Source organism: Ambystoma mexicanum, chromosome 8 (assembly GCF_040938575.1).
Source record: "Ambystoma mexicanum isolate Mex_15411 chromosome 8, UKY_AmexF1_1, whole genome shotgun sequence".
In the NCBI taxonomy this organism is placed as follows: domain Eukaryota; kingdom Metazoa; phylum Chordata; class Amphibia; order Caudata; family Ambystomatidae; genus Ambystoma; species Ambystoma mexicanum.
The window spans coordinates 1,564,139,617-1,564,164,558 of NC_090929.1; positions in this window are offsets into that span (position 1 = coordinate 1,564,139,617).

Consider the following 24,942-nt stretch of genomic DNA (forward strand, 5'->3'; position numbering starts at 1 on the left):
AGATGCATGCTGGGTGCTATATCCACAGAACTATGTCAGTCAAGAAGCATGGTGCATGCTATATCCCCAGAACTATGTCAGTCAAGAAGCATGGTGCATGCTATTTCCCCAGAACTATGTCAGTCAAGAAGCATGCTGGGTGCTATATCCCTAGAACTATGTCAGTCAAGAAGCATGCTGGGTGCTATATCCCTAAAACTGTGTGAGTAAAGATGCATGCTGTGTGCTATATCCCTAAGACTGTGTCAGTAAAGAAGCATGCTGTGTGCTATATCCCTAGGACGGTGTCAGTTAAGATGCATGCTGGATGCTAAATCCCTAGGACTGTGTCAGCAAAGAAGCATGCTGAGTGCTATATCCACAGGACTATGTCAGTCAAGAAGCATGCTTGGTGCTATATCCCTAAGACTGTGTCAGTAAAGATGCATGCTGGGTGCTATATCCTTAGGATTGTGTCAGTAAAGGAGCATGCTGTGTGCTGTATCCGTAGGACTGTGTCAGTAAAGATGCATGATGGGTTCTATATCCCTAGTACTTTGTCAGTAAAGATGCATGCTGGGTGCTATAGCCCTAGGACTGTGTCAGTAAAGAAGCATGCTAAGTGCTATATCCTCAGAACTATGTCAGTCAAGAAGAATGCTGTTTGCTATATCCCTAGGACTGTGTCAGTAAAGAAGCATGCTGTGTGCTATATCCCTAGGACTGTGTCATTTAAGATGCATGCTGGGTGCTATATCCCTAGGACTGTGTCAGTAAAGAAGCATGCTGAGTGCTATATCCACAGGACTATGTCAGTCAAGAAACATGCTTGGTGCTATATCCCTAAAACTGTGTCAGTAAAGATGCATGCTGGGTGCTATATCCCTAGTACTGTGTCACTAAAGATGCATGCTGGGTGCTATATCCACAGGACTATGTCAGTCAAGAAGCATTCTTGGTGCTATATCCCTAAGACTGTGTCAGTAAGGATGCATGCTGGGTGCTATATCCTTAGACTGTGTCAGTAAAGATGCATGCTGATTGCTATATTCTTAGGATTGTGTCAGTAAAGGACCATTATGTGTGCTATATCCATAGGACTGTGTCAGTACAGATGCATGATGGGTGCTATATCCCTAGTACTGTGTCAGTAAAGATGCATGCTGGGTGCTATATCCACAGAACTATGTCAGTCAAGAAGCATGGTGCATGCTATATCCACAGAACTATGTCAGTCAAGAAGCATGGTGCATGCTATTTCCCCAGAACTATGTCAGTCAAGAAGCATGCTGGGTGCTATATCCCTAGAACTCTGTCAGTCAAGAAGCATGCTGGTTGCTATATCCCTAAAACTGTGTGAGTAAAGATGCATGCTGGGTGCTATATCCTTAGGATTGTATCAGTAAAGAAGCATGCTGGGTGCTATATGCCCTGGACTGTCTGTAAAGATGCATGCTGGTTGCTATATCCACAGAACTATGTCAGTCAAGAAGCATGGTGCATGCTATATCCCCAGAACAATGTCAGTCAAGAAGCATGGTGCGTGCTATTTCCCCAGAACTATGTCAGTCAAGAAGCATGCTGGGTGCGACATCCCTAGGACTGTGTCACTAAAGATGCATGCTGGGTGCTATATCCCTAGAACTATGTCAGTAAAGATGCATGCTGGGTGCTATATCCCTAGGACTGTGTCAGTAAAGATGCATGCTGTGTTCTATATCCCTAGGACTGTTTCAGTAAAGATGCATGTTGGGTGCTATATCACCAGGACTATGTCAGTCAAGAAGCATGCTGGGTGCTATATCCCTAGAACTATGTCAGTCAAGAAGCATGCTGGGTGCTATATCCCTAAAACTGTGTGAGTAAAGATGCATGCTGGTTGCTATATCCTTAGGATTGTATGAGTGAAGAAGCATGCTGGGTGCTATATGCCCTGGACTGTATGTAAAGATGCATGCTGGGTGCTATATCCACAGAACTATGTCAGTCAAGAAGCATGGTGCGTGCTATATCCCCAGAACTATGTCAGTCAATAAGCATGCTGGGTGTTATATATCTAGGACTGTTTGTTTGTTTTGTTTTGTCCGTATTTATATAGCGCACAACAGCCCGAGGACATCGTGGCACTTGTTATAGTACAAAGCTTAGTTACTTAGTTACATGATCATTAGCAATATATATACAAGTTGCAATATAGTTACATAGTCATTAGCAGTATATATACAGGTTACATTATAGTTATATTACATTTGTGTTATATTACAATATACATGGCAGAAGTGAAGGAGGCAGTCCTCCACTTGCTGGTTGAGGAGAGTGGCCTTGAGGTTGTTGTGAAAGACAGAGATGGAAGTTTCAGCTCTAAGGGTGGCAGGGAGTGAGTTCCAGAGTTTCAGTGCGATATAGGAGAAGCCTAGACCTCCCGCTGTGGCTCTCTTTATGCGTGGTATGTGTAGCTGGTTGATGTACTGAGCTCTGGTGGGGCGAGTGGATGTGGTCCTTCATATTGCTTCAGATAGGTATCCTGGAGCGGTTTTGTTGATGCATCTGTGAGTGATGGTGAGGATTTTCAGAGTAATACGGTCTTTGACCTGGAGCCACGGGGCTTCACGTCTGGCGTGGGATATATGGTCTCTTCTAGGGATGCTCATGGCAGCTCTGAGGGCATTGTTTTGTGTGGTTTGCAGTCTGTGAATGTTTTTGGTGAATGTGACAGCTAGGAGGGCTTTGCAATAATCGAGTTTGGCTACTATAGTTGCTCTAGCTATGGCCAAGCGGTTGGAGGTGGATAAGTAGGGTTTAATGGCATTGATGAGTTTGGTGCTGAACGCTGATGCAGAGGCTATGGCGCTGACTTGTTCGTTCATCAATAGGTTTGCATCAATGTGAACACATAGAGTCTTGACAGAGGATGATACGGAGATGGTTGAGTTGTCTATGTTGAAGTTGTTGTATTGGGGGCTTAGTTTCGATAATGTGTTTGTCTGGCCCAGGATGAGAATTTCAGTCTTCTCCCCGTTAAGACAGAGGCCATTGATTGCCATCCAAGCTTGGATAGTGGCATAGATGTTGTGAAGGGCTGTGGCATCTTGGTGATAGAGTCCAGATAGGGGTAAAAGTACTTGAGTGTTATCTGCATAGTTTGTATATGGAACACCCATGGAGTCAAGTAGGTCGAAGAGGGGTTTTGTGAAGAGGTTATAGAGGGTGGGGCTGTACAAGATCCTTGGGGGACACCACAGTTTATATTGGTAGGATCTGCGTTAGTTGTGTCGGAGTAGACCTTCATGGCTCTTCCTTCAAGGAAGGAAGTGATCCAGGATGCTGCTTGATTAGAGAAATGGGCTGCATGGGTGAGGTGGGTGGTGAGTGTTAGGTGATCTACCAGGTCAAAAGCAGCTGATAGATTGGGAAGGAGGAGCAAGGCAGGTTTGCCTTTGTCCATGATCTGTGAGATTTGATTTTTTAGGTCTAATAAGGCAGATTCTGTTCCATGCCCGACACGGAAGCCAGATTGTCTTTTGCCTGGTATGAAGTTAGCTTCTATGTATGATTGGATCTGGATGTGAGCTGCTTTGTCCAAGATTTTTAGGAGGAACGGGACTGTCGTTATCGGTCTGTAGTTGTTGGGTTGCGCTGGGTGAAGTGTGGCCTTTTTTAGGAGTCGCCGCACCCAGGCTTCCTTGAGATTGTTTGGGACAGTTCCTGTTTGAAAAGATGCATTAATGAATGCAGTAATCAGGGGTGGTAGGTCATTGGCGCATTCCTTGATGATTTTGGGAGGCCAAATGTCTGCTTTGCAGAGGGATAGTTTGAGGTTTTTTATGAGATTAAGGACCTCGGGTTCAGTGACGTCTCTGAAGGAGAATTGAGCGTGATTGAGATTACATGCTTGTCTTGTGTAGGGCAGTTGGTTTTGTTGTTTGGGAGGGCTTTGCAGTGGTTTTGGATTTTGTTCTGGAGGAGTTTTATTTTGGTGAGCATGGCGGACTGAATGCCGGCACACCAGGCTTTGTCTTTAGTTATCTCGTCAGCGTTAGCCGGAGGAGTGACTAATTCATTAAAGATTGCGAATAGTTCTTTAGCTTGGGAGTTGGCCTTTGAAATGCTGTCATTGAAGGAGTTGGATTTTGCTGCTAAAATGGCTTTTTTATATTGGAGGGCTATTTGTTTGAAGAGGCTCTTATTTAGATCACTCAGATCCGTTTGCCAGTTTTTAAGCGACTGACGCTTTTGAGCTCGGAGGGTTTGGAGTTCTTCCGAGAACCAAGAGTTGCAGTGAAATGATTTTTTTTCCTTCTTGCTTTCAAGTGGGGCTATAGAGTTTATGGCATTGGTGAGAGTATCATTGAAGATAGCTGATAGTATATTTGGGTCCTGAGCAGGGCTTTAAGTGGGGTAAGAAATCGAGGGGGGCCCTCATTTGGGGGCGTGGCTTGTGGGAGGGGCATGGCCTAAAAAGTAGGCAAATCGTAGGGTATACACACAAATATATATAAATGTTATATATTTGTGTGCGTACCTTACTATGGTTTGTGTACTATGCAAGCCATCTTTTCTAAACGTAGAAATATGTAACATATTTCTACGTTTATAAAAGATGGCTTGCAAAGTACACAAACCATAGTAAGGTACGCACACAAATATATAACATTTATATATATTTGTGTGCATACCATGCGGTTTGCTTAGTTTTCAGGCCATCTTTTTTAAACATTTCAGGTTTATAAAAGATGGCTTTGAATGTACACATTTCAAGCCATCTTTTATAAAGCTTTGACTACGGACAAAATTGTCTGTCGGCAAAGCTTTATAAAAGATGGCTTGAAATGTGTACTTTTCAAGCCATCTTTTATAAACCTCGAAATATGTCGAGGAATCCCCAGGTTCGCCGAGGGTTAAAGACACCTCGGCAACCTGGGGAAACAAAGGGACAGTAACTGCCTCTGGTGACCTCTCGCGCGAGGGGTCACCAGATGCAGTTACTATGACTGACGGAAGTGGCAGCCAGTCACAGCGCAGCTGTGGCTGGCTGCCACTTCTGTCAGCTTGCCTGAATTCATTGCAGGCGCATCTCCCGTCGCGGCTGCGGCCGCGGCCGCGACGGGATAATGCATCCCGCCAATGTTGCGGTAGGACGGGGGCCCCGGCAGGGCCCCGGCTCAGTCCCACTTTTTGGAAACTGCCGGGGCACGGCCCCGGCACGCCCCGGCCCACTTTAAGCACTGGTCCTGAGAGAAAGGTGGCGTTAGGCAGGGGCTTTTAAGGTGGGGTCGCAAGTTGTCTGCTTTGAGTTTTTTAGAACTTCTTATTGTGACAGGTGGTGCGTGGGTGAGAGTCTTAGGTTTAGGGTTGGTGGGGATGAGGAATTCGATGCATGTGTGGTCCGTCCATGGAAGGGCGGTGTTTGAGGTAATGCTGGATGCACAGTTGTGATCCATGACCCAGTCAAGGGTGTGGCCTTTGGAGTGAGTGGGGGTGAGGACTCCTTGGGAGAAACCTAAGTCTGTGAGTTCTTTAGCTAGGGTTGCGGCTGATTTATCCTTAGGATCATTGTATCCTAAATTTAAGTCTCCTAACAGAAGGATTTTGGAGGACTTTTTAATGTTGTTGCTGAGTCGATGGGAGAGGTTCTCTTGGAAGTCATCTGGGAGTCCGGGAGGTCTGTATAGGATGTGGATGGTGATTAGATTATTGGGGGAGAGTGTAAGCTTGGCTGATAGGATATCAGCATTACCACCCCATGTACTATGGTCTGTTAATCTAATGGATAGTGAGTCTTTATGGATAAGGGCGACTCCCCCTCCAATCTTATCACATTTATCTTGCCTAAGGATGGTGTAGCTTCTGGGTAGGGCTAGTGCGATGGCTGGGCAGGAGGCATCATTGAGCCAGGATTCGGTGATGCAAAGTAGGTCCAGATTAAGTGTGGATAGTAGATCATTTATCCCGAGGGCATGTGCAGGTAGGGAGCGTACGTTCAGTAGTGCACATTTAAGAGGTGGGTGTTGTGTGCCTTTGATGTTTTTGTTTTTACTAGTATGGGGTGAAGTGTGCTTGTTGTGGTGTGTGGTAGTGAGGGGCTTAGTGTGAAGTAGTGTAGAGGGATGTTGGGGGGTTGGGGGGAGAGGGGCAGTGCCTATGCTCATTTTAGCATGGGGTAGTGGTGCAGTGCGGGTGCCTAATCTGGGGTTTCTAGTTGTGATGGGTGTGGGTGAGCAGAGTAAATACCTAGGAAGTGATCGATTTCTGAGATTGCGGAGTCTGGTGGCTAGGCTAGTTGGCCGAGACTGTGTGATGTTGTAGTCTGGTGCTGCGGCATGTGAATTTAGTGCCGGGCGCTGGGTGACGTGTGCTGGGAATATGTGGGGAGGCGTAGAGGCAATTATAGTGAGGGCTATAAGGATGGCTATTAGGCTGGCTGAGCGGAGTGTGGCAGGGAAAGTGCGGGAGAGTGAAACTATGCTATGATTGGGAGGTGCATTCTTGGGCATCATGAACGTGGAGAGTGGCTGTGTGTGTGTGTGTGCAGCTGGTGTGTGCTGCTGGTATGTGACAGAAATGACAGGGGGATTGTGCGACTAGTGCTAGGTAGTTCAGGGGCAGGTCACAAGTGGGTCACAATTCAACAAAATACAATGCCTAAATTTGATTTGATTTTCTAATTGGGGCAGGCAGAGGCTAAATGGTGGCAGTGCATGATAGGGAGCAGTTCAACAAAATGCAATGCCTAAATTCGATTTTCTAAGTGAGGCAGGCAGAGGCTAAATGGTGGCAGGGCATAATAGGTAGCAGTTCAACAAAATGCAATGCCTAAATTCGGTTTTCTAAGTGGGGCAGGCAGAGGCTAAATGGTGGCAGGGCATAATAGGTAGCAGTTCAACAAAATGCAATGCCTAAATTCGATTTTCTAAGTGGGGCAGGCAGAGGCTAAATGGTGGCAGGGCACAATAGGTAGCAGTTCAACAAAATACAATGCCTACATTCGATTTTCTAAGTGTGACAGGCAGAGGCTAAATGGTGGCAGGACACAATAGGTAGCAGTTCAACAACATGCAATGCCTAAATTCGATTTTCTAAGTGGGGCAGGCAAAGGCTAAATGGTGGCAGTGCATGATAGGTAGCAGTTGTGTCAGTAAAGAGGCATGCTGAGTGCTATATCCCCAGAGCTATGTCTGTCAAAAAGCAAGGTGGGTGCTATATCCCCAGAACTTTGTCAGTCAAGAAGCATGCTGGGTTTTATAGCTTTAGATCTATGTCAATCAAGAAGCATGCTGGGTGTTGTACCTTCAAGACTGTACTTTGCTACGAAGCAGCGTGCTGAGTGCTATATCCCTGAATTTTTACTTAGACCAGAGATCCAAAGTTAGACAAAAAAGTTAGCTCAAGTATTACCTAAATGAACTCTAAGGGTGGCAGAGAAAACAGGAGGGTTAATAAAGAGTGAAACGGGGGATTAAAAAATAGACAAGATGGAAAATAAGTTGGGAAACACATTGTACATTCCTTGTTACATTTCAGACTGACACTTGATTCTATATATCCAATTAATAAAAACTAAACCAAATGACCCAGAAGTACCCCTTTGCATCACAGACCTGTTTCATCCAATACCATTTCACTGTATTTTACCGCACCGTACCAGATAAAGGTGAATGATGGTAGCTCTAGTTATTTACTAAGGTGGGAGTGTGTGGGCGGTGGGGGCGCTTGGTACCCCCGCACAGTAAAATGCATTAAAAAGAATTGCGCTGAAATGGGATTCGAGGAAATCCCGTTGAGCACATTGCATAGAACCGCAATCCCATTAGATCTTAATGGGATTGAACGTGGGGTTGTCCTGGGAAGTGCCTCCAACACAGGTGGGGGGACCTTGGAATAGGAAAGAAGAGCACTAGTTCCATAATATGTGACCAACATATAACATTCCTCTCACATGACATCACATATGGGTCATGGACCCTCTTTCCTTCTGACAAGGCCAACATTTGCCCAAATGCAACATGCCCTTTCCGCACCTCACATCTGGGGACCAACACTGATGAAATAGAATCAATGGCTGCGTACAGCTTAATTCTATGCGGGTCTGTTTTTAGCCAACAGATTGGAGCAGACTCTCTTCCAGGCATAACGCCACATTGGAATATTGACTTCTTTCCGTTTTTGGTTATATTGTGCAGGGTTTAGAAAGCCATTGGAGGGAGTAGGGACTAAAGGGATTAGCAATCGAGGAGGCAAAGATTAGCTGTGTTTTAGCCAAAATTAGCAGAAGACTGGGATCATATAAGTGGAGGCCAAGGGTCACAGAAAGATTCTGGAATATTTCTTCCAGCAGTCTAAATTCCACTTTATTCCATTCATGTAATTTACCTTCCTAGAAAACTGTTATTCCAGAGTGCTTTGAAAGTTAATATTCCTTGCCATCTTTTCCAATTTAAGTGTCTCTTATTTAAGCCTTATGATTATCCCGCTTGAAATTCCGGGCAATAGCACAGCGAGGGTGTGAATGCAGGCTCAGAGACATTACCACGTGGTGTGGCGCTGGGAGAAGTGCTATAAAGCTATGAATGACCCTGGGACACGTGACTTGTGCCGCCCTGTCCTTAAGGTAGTAATGGCAGCCCGAATACAGAAGTAAAGCGTGCCTCTGCAGAGCATTGTTGGCACGTCCCTGTGTGACGGCAGTGTGAGGAAGGCAAGATAGGCTGTGTTCAGAACAACACAGAACCTGAGCTGGGCTGGGAGCAGAGAGGTGGTGAAGGCATTTATTTCAGCGCACAAAGCCCTCGGGCATCTATCTAGGCGCCAGTTACAGAAAGTGCTTATGAAACTTAGTTACAGGTACATTGCATAGGCAGCACAAGGCTGCATAGGTCCTAATAGGTAGTTACAGGTAAATTGCATAGGCAGTCAGGGCATAGTAGGTAGTTACTAGTAAATTGCATAGGCAGCACAAGGCTGCATAGGTCATAATAGGTAGTTATAGGTAAATTGCATAGGCAGCACAAGGCCACACAAGTCATGATAAGTATAGATAGCACAAGACTGCACAGGACATAATAGGTAGGTACAAATAGATCACATAGGCAGAACAAGGCTGTGTAGGTAGTTACAGGTAAATTGCATACACTGCAGAAGGCCACACAGGTCAGAGTGAGTAGTCTCAGGTAAATTGCATAGGCAGCACAAGGCCTCACATGTCATAGTGAGTACCTCAGTGGTATCAGGGATGCCAGTTTGAGTGGGGAGCAGTAATGCGAACAGATAGGCCAGAGAAGAATTGTGGTGTGGCTGAAACTCTGGATTATAACCGGAAATGACGCTCAGGGTTTAACCAATGAAAGAAGGTCACATCACTTCCTGGGGTTCTGTTTAAGCTTTATATACCCAGCCCTAGTGACATAACAGGAGCTATGGGTCGAGAACAACGAGGTAAAGTCCCGAGGGCAGCAAGGGTGTTTAACAAGGTATACAGGCCCATAACTCCTGTTGCGGCACAAATACGTGCTCTATAGAGCTATTTTACGCCTCGATCTTTAAATTAACGAAGAAATAATATGTAAAAAAAATCATAGTGAAGTAAAAAAAAAGGTTCTCTATTTAAGGTCTAATTGAACATGTCAGGCTTTGAGCAGCTGGTGGAGATATGTAAATAAGTTTGGGCCCCTCTAGCTGTCTTCACATTCTAACCACTCTACCGACTGTACTTTTGTAAAATACAACAATGAGCGCATACTCTTCCTAAACAGCTGGGTCGCCTCTAGAAGCTGCCGCTCAGCAAAGCAATGGAGAGAGACAGGTCCGCCTGCGTCAAGTGCCGCTCGGCGAAGTTTGCGGTGGCTGGTGGCAGCGCCATTATCCCCAAAGTAAGACGGTGGGGATTTCTACAGTGCCCAGGCCGCATCTGTCAGGTGAGGAGGGGGTCGAGGAGGTGAGCGCTGTGGGCACAGAGGCTGCTTTCAGCACAGCGCCCCAGTGAAGAGAAGGACCACCGTGCTGAGAGCTGTGCCTACTGCTTCATGGATGAGTCTGCCGCAGGTTAATGGCTGTTCGCGGGGTGCGTCGCTATGATTCTTGGTGTAATGTGTGAGATACACCGGTTCGTATAGCTTGAGGATTGGCCAGTCGCTATAACCAACGGCATCCAGTGGGGTGTACAAATAAGCTGGATAGGAGGGTTTTTCTAAATGAACACACCACACTGGAGCTAAAAGTTAGCTTTATTACCACAACAGCATGCTGTCACACATGGTTCACATTACTGATTATTGAGGAATGGACTAGCATCTGGATTGGTTTGATATGTTTACCACTCACATGCTAGGGAGTTCATATTAAATGTATTAAGAAAATGTTGTCAAAAAGTAGTATCATAACAGTGCATATTATACCCCACACAGGAAGGTTGAGCTTACTCCATTATCTATCTGAAAACATGTTAACAAGCTGTCATTCAATTTTGTATGACAATACGTGCCTTAAATCACAGGGATCCTTAAAGAGCAAATGAATTATACACTCAGTGGGCCAGCCAGTAGTCCACTGTGCACACATGGCTCTTTGCCAAGTTACCGTTACTTGGAAGACTTCTGAATTGAACCTGTTAACTTAAAAAGTTGTCCTCATAAAGCAGACTTGTAGAAGCCTGGTTTATGGTTTAATTCCTGAAATAAATACCCACTTGTGCATTTATGGCTGCTGCAGGGGAATCTATGCGAAGAAAAGTGTGCAAAGAAAGAAAAGCGACATTTTTTTAAAACTTTTTTTAAAATTTGGTTTTATTAGTTTTGTCACAAACAAAAAAGTAGCAGTAACAGAAGGATAAAGTGCACATCATAGGATACACTATTAGCAACCTTTGGTTGTATATCAATGACAAGGCGCATATATGTGAGCTGCAGCCTGCGCACAGCATCTGAAAAAAACACGTGTTAGACGTGTCTTAGACTTCTCGCTGTGCGACATGTTGAAAGTCCGTTGATGCAGAAACACATTTGATCACAAAGCTGCATCCACTACGCTATAGATGCAACAGAAGTCTCTGTTTTGTCACTCCGCATGGGAAAACAACCTCGCGGACAGTATCCTATGCACATGGTTCCATTTGAACGAAGAAATGTGGTATCAAACTCACAACCCATTAACAATAAAGCATCCTGAAGACGGGCTCGAAGAAACACATAAAACAGATTAATTCATGCTGGTGCTCTCTCACTCGAACCTAGAAACACCAATGAGTGTAGATACCCAATCGAGAGAACTAATATATAGACAACTCTGTGAAAGCAGTTTGGCGGTGTCGAAGTGGTGAAAGTGGTCTGTCGTGGTCCACTCTGCTGATTTTGGGAGGATTTCTTTTGTGGCTGTTGAGAAGAGGAGGAGCTTGTGACAGACTCACAGCCCCACAGAGACAAAAGCACACTTCCAGCGCGGAGCGCGCGCAGTGTCGAAGTGGTGAAAGTGGTCTGTCGTGGTCCATCGGGGACTGGTGGGGACGGTGCCCATACGTCCCACAGAGTGGTAAGCAAGAAAATACAACTTACATCTAACCATTAACAGATTGGGAAGAGAGGCAAGCGTCTTAACTATCTCTAACATAAAAGTAAAGTTCATTTTGGTCAGCAAAATTCACAGTTTCACTGCCCCTACCTATCTCATATATCACTACATCTGTACATAATAATAGATTCCAGGGGCGCTGCTAGGGGGGGCTAAGGGGGCTATAGCCCCTGATCTTTTGGTTGTAGCCCCGGATAGAATCTCAGGAGCTACAGCCAAAAGACTAGCTAGCCCCCAGTCCCAACAGTTCCGACATCAGCTTAGCCCCGGGTCTTTTCCAGATCTAGCAACTCCCCTGATAGATTCCCAGAAATCGACTACTGACGAGGCAAACAGTAGGAGGAGGCGCGCTTGGAGTGTTGGGCTTAAAACTATTACAACCTAAGTAACGTTCGAATCCAGAATAAAACGGTCTCCAAAAACCAATTTACCCTCGGCTGGTCGGGAGACTGAGGGACGTGGGTCCTTTGATCTCGGCAAGCTGGGGGAACCTGGGGACTGTTTGGTGCGCCTGGAGGAGTGGGCACCTTGTGGGCAGTGTCTCTCCACACTCCCGGAGTTGTTGGGTGTGCGGGGTATCACCAGCGCCGACCCGCAGGACTGTGGGATAGTCTCGTTGATCCCTGCGGCAGGGTAACTGGAAGAGAGGCTCTGTGCAAGCCTGCTGTGAGCGGGCGGTGTCCTTCCGCATAACCGGGGGCACTTGAAGCGTGGGGCTGTCCACGCTCACAGAGGTGGCTTGGGAACTGCTGGGTCCTAACTCAGCAGGGTTCAGCTCCGGAGGCAACCCAGTACACACGCTGACAATGGGCAAGTTAAACTTCAAGAAAGCCCCAAAATAAAGACAATACATTGCAAAAAGAAGAGATTTTCTTTCTCTACTAGAGGGGCAACCAATCAAAAGTGCAGCAATTACATAAAGAAAATATGAAATTAAGGAGTAATCATGATGATGGGAGTGCACCAGATTGTGACGGCATAACACTGGAAGAGGTGGTAACACCCAGTGTTCCAGAGGTAATTGGCAAGCAAACCAGGCTAGTCTTGCATACCTCAGGAGATGGATTCAATACCACAGCACAAGTGCATAAGGGGGCAGCACCACTCACACCCACAAAAAGCAGAGAGACAAGAGAAGAAGAGTACAGTTGAAGGGATCATTGGAAAAAAGAATTAGAATACACAGTGACAACAAAGAAAATACAGAAGAAAATCGAAGAGCGCTTTGGTAAAATGAGAACAAAAAGTGCAAGCGACGAGGAGATGATATGGCTGATAGACAATACATTGCACCCCAGTATACGATCGAGAAAAGGCAGGGGTGAAACAGACATTACACTACCCACAATACTAGGACTAAATAAAAGTGAACTGACTGCGGAAGAACAAAGAGTGTCTAGTTCTGATAAGAATCATGAGTCCACATTATCGGGTAATGAAGAAAGCTTGGAAGGTCGGCAACTGTGCTTGGAAACAAATAACCCCTATCCCGAGGAAATTCATGCTCGAAACAACCAAGTAAATGAAAACACACTCTCTGCACTAAACTATGTCCTGAGCTCCTTGGTCTCAGTATTTTAATTATTAAAAGGAGAGGTGCAGTCACAAACAGGCACCCTCCTAGAAATGACAAAGGAGATGGCAAGCTCGGATGGGGCATTAGTGGGTTCTATTAATATATTAAACACAAGTATTCTGCAGGGTCTACAAGAGATGAGAATAGAATGTACCAAACAGGGATTGGATTTATCAGCGTTACATCAATCCCTGGCAGCACGGAAAAAGTATGAGGAGTTAGACATCAAGGTAAAACAGGACATTTTTCTGCAACTCCAAACCTTGAACCAAAGAAAGTCAGACACAGAGGAAATAAGAGAGCTGGAAGACCATAACTCACAGATGGATGACACCCCACTGTCGGAATTAACACTTGAAGAGTTCAGGAGACTGGCTAACGTAGGTGAGGGTCTCCAGGAAGAAGAGACTGAGACATCGGACCAGATGGCAAAGACAACAAATCAGAATGAGACACCTACAATTGGGGTGGATGAAGAGAGTGATATTCCTGCACAATTGGGAAGGAAAAAAGAAAGAAAAAGAGAAACAAGGAGACAAAGAAGACTGAAAGAGAATTTGACACAAAAAGGGGAAAAAATCAAAAAAACAAAGGAGAAAAAAATACAACAACTCAGAAACAAATCATTTTCCGAAGAGAATGACGAATACCCCGGCACTGCCATCAGGGGTAGAACAAGATGTAATTGAAGTAGACTCAGAGGAGGGCTCCGGTGGGGAAATAGAAACATCTAGGAAACAAAAAAATCATACTGGAAAAAGGAACAGCTGCAAAGGTCAGATGGGCAGCCAGGAAAGGAATAAGACACTATCAAGGACATCAACAGGCTGTCAAACAGATTCTGAGAAGGATGCTTTGGTGGTACCCGTAGAACTAGCGAAGACAAAGAAGAGTCTACCAATTGCACCAATATTCTTAAAAATGATGCAAAAGGCAGAAACAGTAAAATAAAGTTCAAAATACTGAGACTGGTGGAGAAGTGAAGATCGCTCTGAAGATCACTCTGATATTTTTTTAAAAGGCCGTAGTAGAACAAAAGAACTCGGCCGCCGGCGAAAACATAAGGACGGGGGAGGGAAAGCACAGGAGAATTGGGGAGATTGGGAATGGAGTCTGAAAATCAAAAGAAGTGAAGGAATTCTCAACCCCAAATCTGATAGTAACGGCCCGGTAGAGGCCCCAAAAGAACAAATGGAAGGACAAACAAAAGCATCATCACCATTCGCTATGCCAATTATCTGGCTGTCATCAATTGCAAATAAAAACCAGATAAAGTCTCTAAATCGAGGGGTGATTTTATCAGTTCTAAAAGAAGTGCTGAGTCTGTACCTCATCAACAGCAATGATATTGAATTTGTGAAATTTCCAGACATAACATACCCTCTGGTGGCAGAGCTTGGATGCGCCTCTAGAGAGGTGTATACAGCCATCAACGAGGCAAAGGAGGACCTGAAGAAACTAAATGTATTAGTTACAAATGTAAGGCCGGAGACTTCAATACAGCAAGAGGGAGGCGGCCTGAAAAGTACCCCATCTCAAGGGATAAAAAATACCTCTAGGTCGGATTCTCAATTGGTAACGAGTGCTACGGTAGTTCCTGGAGTAACCTTAAATGAAAATGTGTTGTCTCTGCTCCCATGCATTCTCACAGAGATTTAGCAGAAACTCGGTTTGGCATAAAAACCTCTTTGAAAATGAGGGTCTAAAAATCTTTTGTTGGAACACGTGGGGCCCAAACAATTCCTCCTCCAGGTGTATGAAACACCATCTTTTTGGGGAGGGAGATGTTATCATGTTACAGGAAACATGGATGGTAAATCATATAGCAATAGAGGGCTTTTTTTTAGAGGCACAAGCCGCATCTCAAAAAGCTAGAGGGCGGCCGAGTGGGAGGATGCTCATGGCCCTTAAGTGCTCCAAATTTAGGGACATACATGTCATTGACTGTAAGACACAGGAGCTACAACTGTGTAAAGCAACAATGAAGAATAATCAACAAGACCTGGAGTTGATAATTGGTAATATATATTGGAACCCCACGTGTTCAGGGTTGGGTGTTTTTTTGGAAAAACTAGCACAGTCCCTGGAAAAGGCAAAAACATTGTTTGCAGAGGCTGAAATAATACTAGGAAGGGACTTGAACTCCCAATGACTGAATCTACCAAAAGAACAAACAAATCAAGGAGGGCGGAGGGTGACAGAGAATGGCCATTCATGGGTGGACTTCCTAAGTATGTGTGATCTAAATATGGCAAATGGAAACTTACGGGGGGACATACCAGCAAAACCGACGAGAATTCAAGGTGCGGCGGTTTCAACGCTAGACTACTTCTTTCTTTCAGGCTCATTATTTGAACAAAAGGTAATGCTGGTTATTCAGGAGGGGGGAGGTAGCGATCATCGGAGGTTAGAACTTACATTCCCAGAAGTACTATCAGAAACACAGTTGAGAGATAAACAAAAACTGGAATGCAGGAAGGGAAGAGTCTGTATCCAGAAATATAAGGCAGGGGGGTTGAAATTAAATAGGAAACTTACAGCCTTGTCTGAGTCCACCCAACATCAGAACAGTTCACCATCAGGATTTGCAAAATTCATTTGTTCAATTTGCCCGCCAAAAGCAAGTGGGGACGGGCCTAAACAAATACACAAACATGCACACGATGAAGAGAGTATGGTAAAGAAAAAAGAATACAATAGGAACATACGATTGATAAAAAAAACCCACAAGGGAAACATTGAGGCGATAAAAGATGAGACAAGATTGTTGAAAAGAAATTATAAAGATTGGTCCATGTCAAGGAAAATAAACAGACATCAGAAAGACGGTGAACATATGTTAGACTTGCTTGCAAAAAATAACTCGAAGGATTTCTGGTCTTTTATTCATAAACTAGAGGGAAACTCGGCGACCCAGCATTGTAATCTGGTTAAAGAAGAAGATTGGATCAGCCACTTAAAATCTGTTTTTGGGAAACCTATTAAAACTATATGCGAATGTGACATGCAGATAAGTTGGCATCTGTCATTTGATGAAACTTACATCAAAAAATATCTAACTCATCCACCAAGTCTTTTTTTTTAGATGAAAATTGCATTTTTTGATTTGCCTAAGTGAGAGCAATATGATGAATGGATTAGTAACATGATCACATGTGTAGAATATGCTGTTTTGGAAAGTTACAATTGTTTAATGCAGAAATCTCCAAGATGACATCACATCAAATGGGAGGAAAGTTGGGCAAAGAAGTTACCCCATCTAACTGCCCTCCTTATTAATATTCCCAATGACCAGGGAGGGGGCTGGTTTAAGGTAGTCACTTTGGAACACTGTTCAATCACATAAATTGACCTATTAGATCAGATGAAATAGCCACACCTCTAAAGGGAGGGGTTTCGGCTCTATAAAAGTTCAAATTCCTAGACGAGGTACAGACACTCACTCCCTGACTCATTGATGGAGGGGCAGGAGGAGAGAAAGGAGAATTGATAAAATAACAACAGAATGGAGAATGGGATCAATAGCCTTCCTTTTTGGATCTATTTTGGATTAAAAACAGCACACTGTAAGAGAGGCCTATATGAAGTTAAAGTGCAGGCCTGCTTCAGTGGCGAAGACAGCAAAAAGGCCCCAATTCAGAAAGTGGGAGACCAGGCTGTGGAGGGAAGCTGACTCATCTTGCTGACTGATGCCGACCTGTTCCTAGTGGGGGAGAATTGAACTACTCCTAAAGATGGCACCCACCTGTCGTGAGACAGTCAAAAGAAAGTCAAATGTAAGTATAATGCCAATGGAAAATTACTTTAAAGGGGAACAGATTTAATCCTGGCCCATTTCATTTGTAAGTACTGAGGGTTGGGGTACATACATTAAATATGCTAATTATGTACATTGACATTTGTGAGGAGTCAGAAATGTGAGGCAGAGAACTTTTGGATGATTTCTCAAAATATGGCATTTTATTAATGTATACATTTCAATAAATGCCTCACTATACCTACCCTGACAAGGATTTCCCTGGCTACTAAACACTAAAGGAAACACTCTAACAAAGGATAGCTGGCCCTCACACTTAGAATACACAAGAAAATATAAGGCAATTGACAACAACATTAACAACTGCATTTAGAATGTATTCACAGTCTTTTGTTATAACCTGAGTGAACTCCCTTTCCCCAGGTTTCAGGTTACATTCAGTTCCAATGTTCAACAAAAAGAAACAAGGAAATGCGGGTTGGCAACAAAGTTCCAAAACAGTTCTTGGCTCCTTCACATTGATAAGAGAAAGTTATGCTAAATCAACGTTCAACAAAAATAACAATTCTTCTTCTTCTTCCTTGAAGGAAAAATTGCATGCCTCCAAATAGCAGCAATGTTATTCTTGGTTAAGGTGCTTTGCCACACTTTATAAATGTCAAGGAAAATAACACACCTTATCAGATCCAAAGCAACACAGCTTCTGGCAAGGGTTAAAGAAGCACAGCCTCCTGTCAAGGAATAAAATAACATAGCTTCTTCTAAGCTCTTTTCTTTATAACACCATAATTCACAGTTTACAACTTTGTCAGGATGGCATCTATAGACCCTCTGCTTCCGACTGGTTGATTCTCAATCCAGGTTCACAACTACAAAGATTCACCATGCAGGTCTTATACACCTGCCCAATAGTCTTCCACATTCAACAGTGCTTCTGAAGCCTTAAATCTACTGACAACCAAAGTTTTTACCACAACCTCAGCAGTTTGCAACTTTGTGACTTTGAACAACTTTTCGGAAATGACAAGATTCACTTTTGTGCCCCACAACACTTCCAAGTAAACAAGACACGCTTCGTCTGAACATTCACCTTCCAGAAGGACAGCATCTTTGCCACGGTTGTCTTTCTGCATCACCAACAACCAAAACACCTTTAAGGATGTAATTTTACCTTTCCCGCTTTTGGCTTTGGCAATATGAGTTATATCAAATGTTAAGAAACATTCATAATCAGCAAGCTTCCCCATTTCCCAGCTTTTCATTCGCCCCTTATCTTCCTGCCAAGCAGAGTAACATAATTGTATACCTTGTTAATAGTATCGATTGGCTTTAGACAATGCTTGGACAATTCATTAGGCTTTGGCAATGCTTACACCACTGTTGGCTTGGGACAATGCTTGCATCCCTCTTGTCTTGGGATAATGCTTGCACCACTCTTGGCTTTGGGTAATGCTTGTTCTCTGAAACTCACAATTTACAGTTCAGTCACTTTAGTATAATGTTACAATATTCTTTTACTTTGTCAAGTGATTTTTTTCAGTTAGCCTTTACTTTGAGAGTCCTTTTTAAGCACATGCGATTAGGATTTCAGCTTCTTTCAATAGGTTAATATTCAATTAAAACTATTCTGGGCATTTCACTTCTTATGCGAGTGCTACTTCGGTCGTCTTCATTATTCAACAATCAACAATCGCATTTGCACCGCTTTTACTCATACACAAGTGCTACTTTTGTTGCAGTTCATTGTCTAACTATTAATGGTCGGGTTTCCAAGGCTTTCACTCACAGGCAAGTTGTTTTCCTAGGCTACAGTTGCCTGCCTTTGCTCGCGCAAGGGATCAGAATGCTTGGTAACACACACAGTCTTCTGTCTTTGCATCCTTTGCGTTACGCAGGACTTGGACTGCTTCTGGCTTCTTTGAACATACACTGTTCCTCATTGAATGTGTCTTCATTCCCGCCATGCAGTTACAGAGCTTGTCTCGCTCCTGGGAACCTCGCTGTACAACAATTTTTAGCCACGGTCTCCGGCACGCTTCCTGCTGCGCAATATATGCAATTAGGTTCACATGGGAAAAAGCAGTCTTCCTTCAAGCTTTCCGCTGTGCAACCTCTGCACTTCAGATTCAGGTGGAACAGGGCCCTCTCAGGACAGGCAGTTGAAATCTGCTTGGTTAAAGTCCTGGCATCCGTTCTTTCCACCAACCTCTGTGGCTGCCAACAATGTGCTTTCCTTCTGCTGCTGCTACCACTGCTACTACTCAAGCTCCAACTCCATCTAATGGCCTCCACCTGATGGGGGCTTCTAAGCCTCCTTGCTTCCCTCAGGTGTGAGCCATTATGCTTAACAAGCTGACCACTCCTGAAAAATTGGTCTTGGGCCCTTTATCTCGTCCCAGGCCTTAGAGGATTATGCGACTTGTAGTCCCCAACAACAGAATTACGCTTTTCCATTTTTTCTATTCGGCTATAAGCCTTTAAGATGGCCGTTGAAGATGACAAATGAACACATTTACACGGTAATGCAATCAAAACAATACTGAAGGAAATTTAGAAAACAAATGTTTTACTTTGTAAGCCATTCACATGTAGGAATGTTATGTAGTTTGTTTTGCATTTGAATTTTCTAGAATGCAGTTTGAATTTCTGACAGGTTCATTGTGAGGGGATCATGTTTATTTGCAATGAATAAGAAGTAGAAAGATTTAGATAGGCAGGGATGGTCTAATTTAATTAGTTTTCCTATTAAATGACAATTTGATCCCAAGCCCTCACACACTGTTCAAAGCATGGTGAATGCAAGCTCAGGATAATTCAAATATATGAATTGTGATGCGTGTGCTTTAAAAGTTCATTTTCATAATAATGCCGTTTTGACCACTTATGTTAGAATTTCATATATATGCAATTTGGATACATTTCAATTGATTCAATTATTTCTATTGTATTAATAAATAGAACTTCTATGCATTTTTGTGTGTTTCTTGTCCTGAAATGGGAGGGATGCTGTTGAAAATCAATATTATTAAACTGCGAGTCCCAGTTTCATAAAAATAATTTTATTCAATACAAAAAGATTGTGCACACCTAGTTTGGGGCGGGTGGAAAATGCCCCAGAATTTACTGTTGCCTGATTAAAACATCCTACACTGCTCCCAGGGTCTCCATAGCCCAATTGAAAGAAAATGGTTATAGAGGGTGGCCCTGCTTTGATCCCCACCAGAGAAGGAAGCTGTTAGCAAGCACAGCATTGCCAGTTAACCAACCTAAGGCAGTACTATTCAAATTGGTGAAAATATTAAATAGTTATTCCCAAAGCTGAAATTCCGGATAATCTCAGTTTATCAGATTGGCTGCCTTTTCAGCATCACTGCTATTAGCAGAACATATAAGGGAAATATTATGATGTCGGGGATCCCATATAATGGTCAGGGCATCACTGATGATCTGGGTGCTAGGATGGACTCAGGGTTCTGGGTCTACATTGGAGTTGCTGGGGCAGGTTGGCAGTGAGTTCCTTGGTGCAAAACAATGGTGGACTCATGCTGCCAGGGCTCACTGAACGAGGTGAGGCAGGGCATCACTGAGAATCTAGGTAAGAGATTTGTTTCAGGTTCTCACTGATGCACTCTAGTTGGTGGGGCTGGGTGGCATTTAGGATCCGGGTGCAAAGATGTGCTCATGGTCCCTTGGCTGCACTAGAGGAGGAAGGGCAGTGGCACTGAGTGCCCAGGTCCAAGGGTGGATTATGTGCATTAAACTTAAACATCATAAGGTTTTAGAGGAAAGCACAATGTTTCCCTGTCTGGCAGTACATTTGGAATAGCTTACAAAAAGCAATATTTATTGATTTATATTTGTTACAGCATACATAAAAACACATGTGTGCACAGTATGTATTCACTCCTGCTTAAGACCCCTATGCCCCGGCAGGTCTCACTCGATTCTAGCCTTGTCTTCCAGTCCAGCTTCACCTCCACCCACTCTGTGCGTATTGCCAAGACTGTCCTATACCCTCCAAATGAGGAGCACATGCTGCATAGTCATCTATGTGATCACTGCGACCACACATAATTGAGACGGTTGAAAATGATGACTTTTTATTTTTTTAATGTTTTTATGAAACCCCTTTTTCACCACATAGATATCTCCCTTTATTATTATAATATCCCATACCCCCACATATATATGTGGTGTAAAGGAGGTGTTTAAAAAAAAAGAGCTGGGCATTTCAGCCGTCGCAATTGTGAGGGCGACATTTTGGGCCATTTCCCTGCATAGTCCTATTGAGCTAATACATGGGGTCAACAGGATTCATGACCAGGACACAGGCAAACACAGGCTGAAAGCGATGGCCCTTCGGTGTACAATCTCCACCCACGCCAGGCCCCTACTGCCTGGCATGTCTTCTGCAGGTAGGGGAACACATATATTTTCAACATTACTTACTGCTCTTGGTTCTTGGTAATGCACTTCCTTGGGTGCAATTTATATAATTTTTTAGAACCCAGGTAGATCAGAATAGCTCGCCTGGAAGCTGTGAAACCACATCTTGTCAGCGACAACACTCTGTGACGTTATTTTAATTTTTTTGTAAGTGCAAACATGACCAGAATATGTGGAAGTGCAGGAACACAAATAAGGTGCTACGATAGCACTCTATTTAATTAACGTACACATAGAAAGTGATACACAACATTATAGGTTTCTGTGTGAACATGTAAAGCTTGAAATGCCAGTTTGACAATCTAATATTCAGAATGAAAAACCGACAATATACGCTTTTCTTGGTTACTTTGTACCCCTCTGCTTTAAAGTTTTCAAATTCCCATTTGAAAATATTTTTATTGATGTGTTTCATTTGTCAAAAGTACGCTTGAAGTGCTACTCCCTCTGTAGCGCTCCTGACATCGCTCTGCACTCGCACATTTATTTTAGTAACATTCTAAGGCGGGTACCTCCCGCTTCCTCCTTTTTTGCCATGCTGGATGTTCCTCATCCCTTCCCAGAGACCTTGTGTCCTTCCTCCCATTTTATAAAAAAAACTTTGCATTTCATTGGTAAAATGCCGGGGCGTCCTCTGTTTCCTTCCTGCAGCCACATTTCCTCCTCCTCCTCCCGATTATCTTTGCTGACTGCTTCTTTTTTCAGACTTTAATCAAGCCCATTTTTTTTTTCAACTTCAGCCCGAGATGTTTATCCAGATTCAGCGCCGCCACCCACCTGTGCACCAGGCAGAGGCAGTGATGAGAATGTGGCCTTGAGATGTGACCCCTGATATATGATGTGATAGGTTATTCATAACGCGCTTAATAGCCAGAGGTTTCTAAGAGCGGACCCGGGGATAGAACCTGTGTTGTGTCGTCTTGCTTCCAAGGCGAGCACGTTGCCACTGAGCTATCCTCCCATGGATTTTTTTTTGGGTAAATGTGATACCTGTGGAAATCGAACCCAGCCCTGCAGCTTCTGAACAGCCACTTTTGCAGTGCAGAGTCAGTGCAAATTCATTGTGTACTCAAAAATGACTTTGTACTGCAAAAATACACTTTGCACAGTTCCATGAATCAGGGTTTGTGCCAGCAGTGCAAAGTCATTTTTCAGCAGTGCTAAGTCAGTTTGAACCGTGCAAAAAATTCCATGAATCGGCCCTAAGTGTCGAGTGCCATTATGCACATGCTGTTCAACAGCTAGAATTGTGTACCTGGGCAGTGCAAATTGCGGTGACTGACATGCAGATGAGAGAGCGGAGCGATATCGTTAGCTTGCTGTTAGACATATCCATGATCAGAAAATAAAAGCAATGTAGTAGCGGGCGGCTTGCAGCGAAGCATGGGAGGAGAACATGGAATGTCACGTATCACCAGAGATTCCTAATGACTGTGGCAGGCTCTGCAGGTGACCTGAAACGCATATGTCACCCATTGTTCCTCGTGACAACGTATCAAAATAACATTAATTTCATCTTGAAAGAAAATGACTTAAATTGTTTCCAAAAAGATAGAAAAAAAATGAATCAACTCAAAGAAACAAACACTTTACATTACGTTGCCCCTGAGATATCCTCTGTCTTGGGAGAATATCTCAGGGGCAAAGTGCTCGCCTTGGAAACAAGACGACACAGAGCAACACAGGTTCGATCCCTGGGTCAGCGCTTAGAAACCTCTAGGTATTAAGCGCATTATAAATAACCTATCGTATCATATCATAGGAACATTGGGGCAATTTATGTTATGTTATTTTGCATTTATATAGCGCCTTATGTACCATTGGTATGGTCTGAAGGCTGGTAGGTTGAACCCCCTCGTGAACCGAAGTTCAAGTCAATAGAGAGAGAGGAGAGAGTCAAGGTGCGTGTGTATCCAGATTGATTGTGGCTGTGTTAGGCCTGAGGAGAACGCCTGGCCGGAGGGTGTGTAACCAGCAGTGTTTAGTTGGAGTGATGGGGAGTAGGAGGCAGATGTTTGGTATGAGAACAGCTATACCGAATGGTGTCATACTATCTCTGTGTTCTAGTTGAGTGATGGTGTAAAGAAGAGAGTAAGCGTGGTGATGTGATATGATGGGTTACATGCTCTTCCAAACCATTCCATGCATTCCAAACCATTCCATGTAAGTCGCGCAATTCCATGCACTCCCGTCCGCTCCACGCACTCCAATCCGTTCCGTGTATTTCTAAGTTGTTTTATGCACTCCATCCACGTATTTCACCCGTACTATCCACATACTTCCTCGTACCATTCACATATTATACCAGTACCATTTGCATATTACACCAGTACCATTCGCATATTACACCAGTACCATTCACATATTACACCAGTACCTTCCACATACGTCACCCGTTCCATCCACATACGTCACCCGTTCCGTCCGTTCTACGCATTCATTCGCTCTAGGCACTCATCCGTTCTACATGTTTTACGCACTCGTCCGCTCTACGCACTCGTCCGCTCTATGCAGTCATCCGCCCTATGCCCTCGTCCACTCTGGGTATTTGTCAGCTTTGTGCCCTCGCACGCTCCATGCACTCATCTGCTCTACGCACTCGTCCGCACTACCCACTAGCTTGTTCTATGCATTCATCTACTTTACACACTTCTCCGTTCTTACACACTTCTCCGTTCTTACACACTTCTCCTCACTGCACACTCTTTGGTTTTGCGCGCTCATCCGGTCCACACATTCTTCGGTTCTACACACTCATCCGCTCCACACACTCATCCGCTCCACGCACTCATCCGCTCCACACACTCATCCGTTCAACACACTCATCCGTTCAACATACTCACCCCTTCTATACACTCATCCGATCTAAACACTCATCTGCTCAACGCATTCATCCACTCAGCGCAATCATTCGTTCCATGTGCCTCCTCCATTCTGACGATTTCATCCATTCCATTCACTTCATTCACTCATCATGAATTATCGATTTAGGCCATGTCACTTGTCATACGCACTGGATCCGTTCTGTGCTCTCTGTTTCATGCACTAAACCCGTCTCATGTACTTGAATTGTCTATTCTGTACTTTCCATTTATGCCAGGCACTCATACAGTCGGTGTCATCAGTCTGTGTACTCATCAGTCTTTTGTATTCATCTTTCCATCCTCATCTCTTTATTCATTTAGCTCATTTTGTACATTTTGTCCATTGCACTCATTACATCCATTGCTTTAATTTACACCTCATTACTGTATTTTTCGCACGATTTATTCCTTTGTATCCATTTCACTGCTTTGATCTACTTTGCTCGCTCTATTCTGTTTGCGCTTTTAGTTTACATTAGTGATTTTTAGTTGTCGATTTCTCGCATGGATCTTGATGTTGTATTGTTATTTGTCTTATTGTTATTCAAGATCTAGTGGTTTGTTGGGTCGGTGTCATTAAGATGCTGTTATTCAGATTGGGTTAGTTTGCGTACGGGTTGGTTTTAGGGGAAGAGACAAGTTTTCAGTAGTTTGTGGAAAGACATTAGATCTTCAGTTAGGCGGATGTGGGGTGGGAGTGCGTTCCACAGCGTGGGGGCCAAGGCTGAGAATGATGATCTGCCTAACCTGACTGAGTTTGT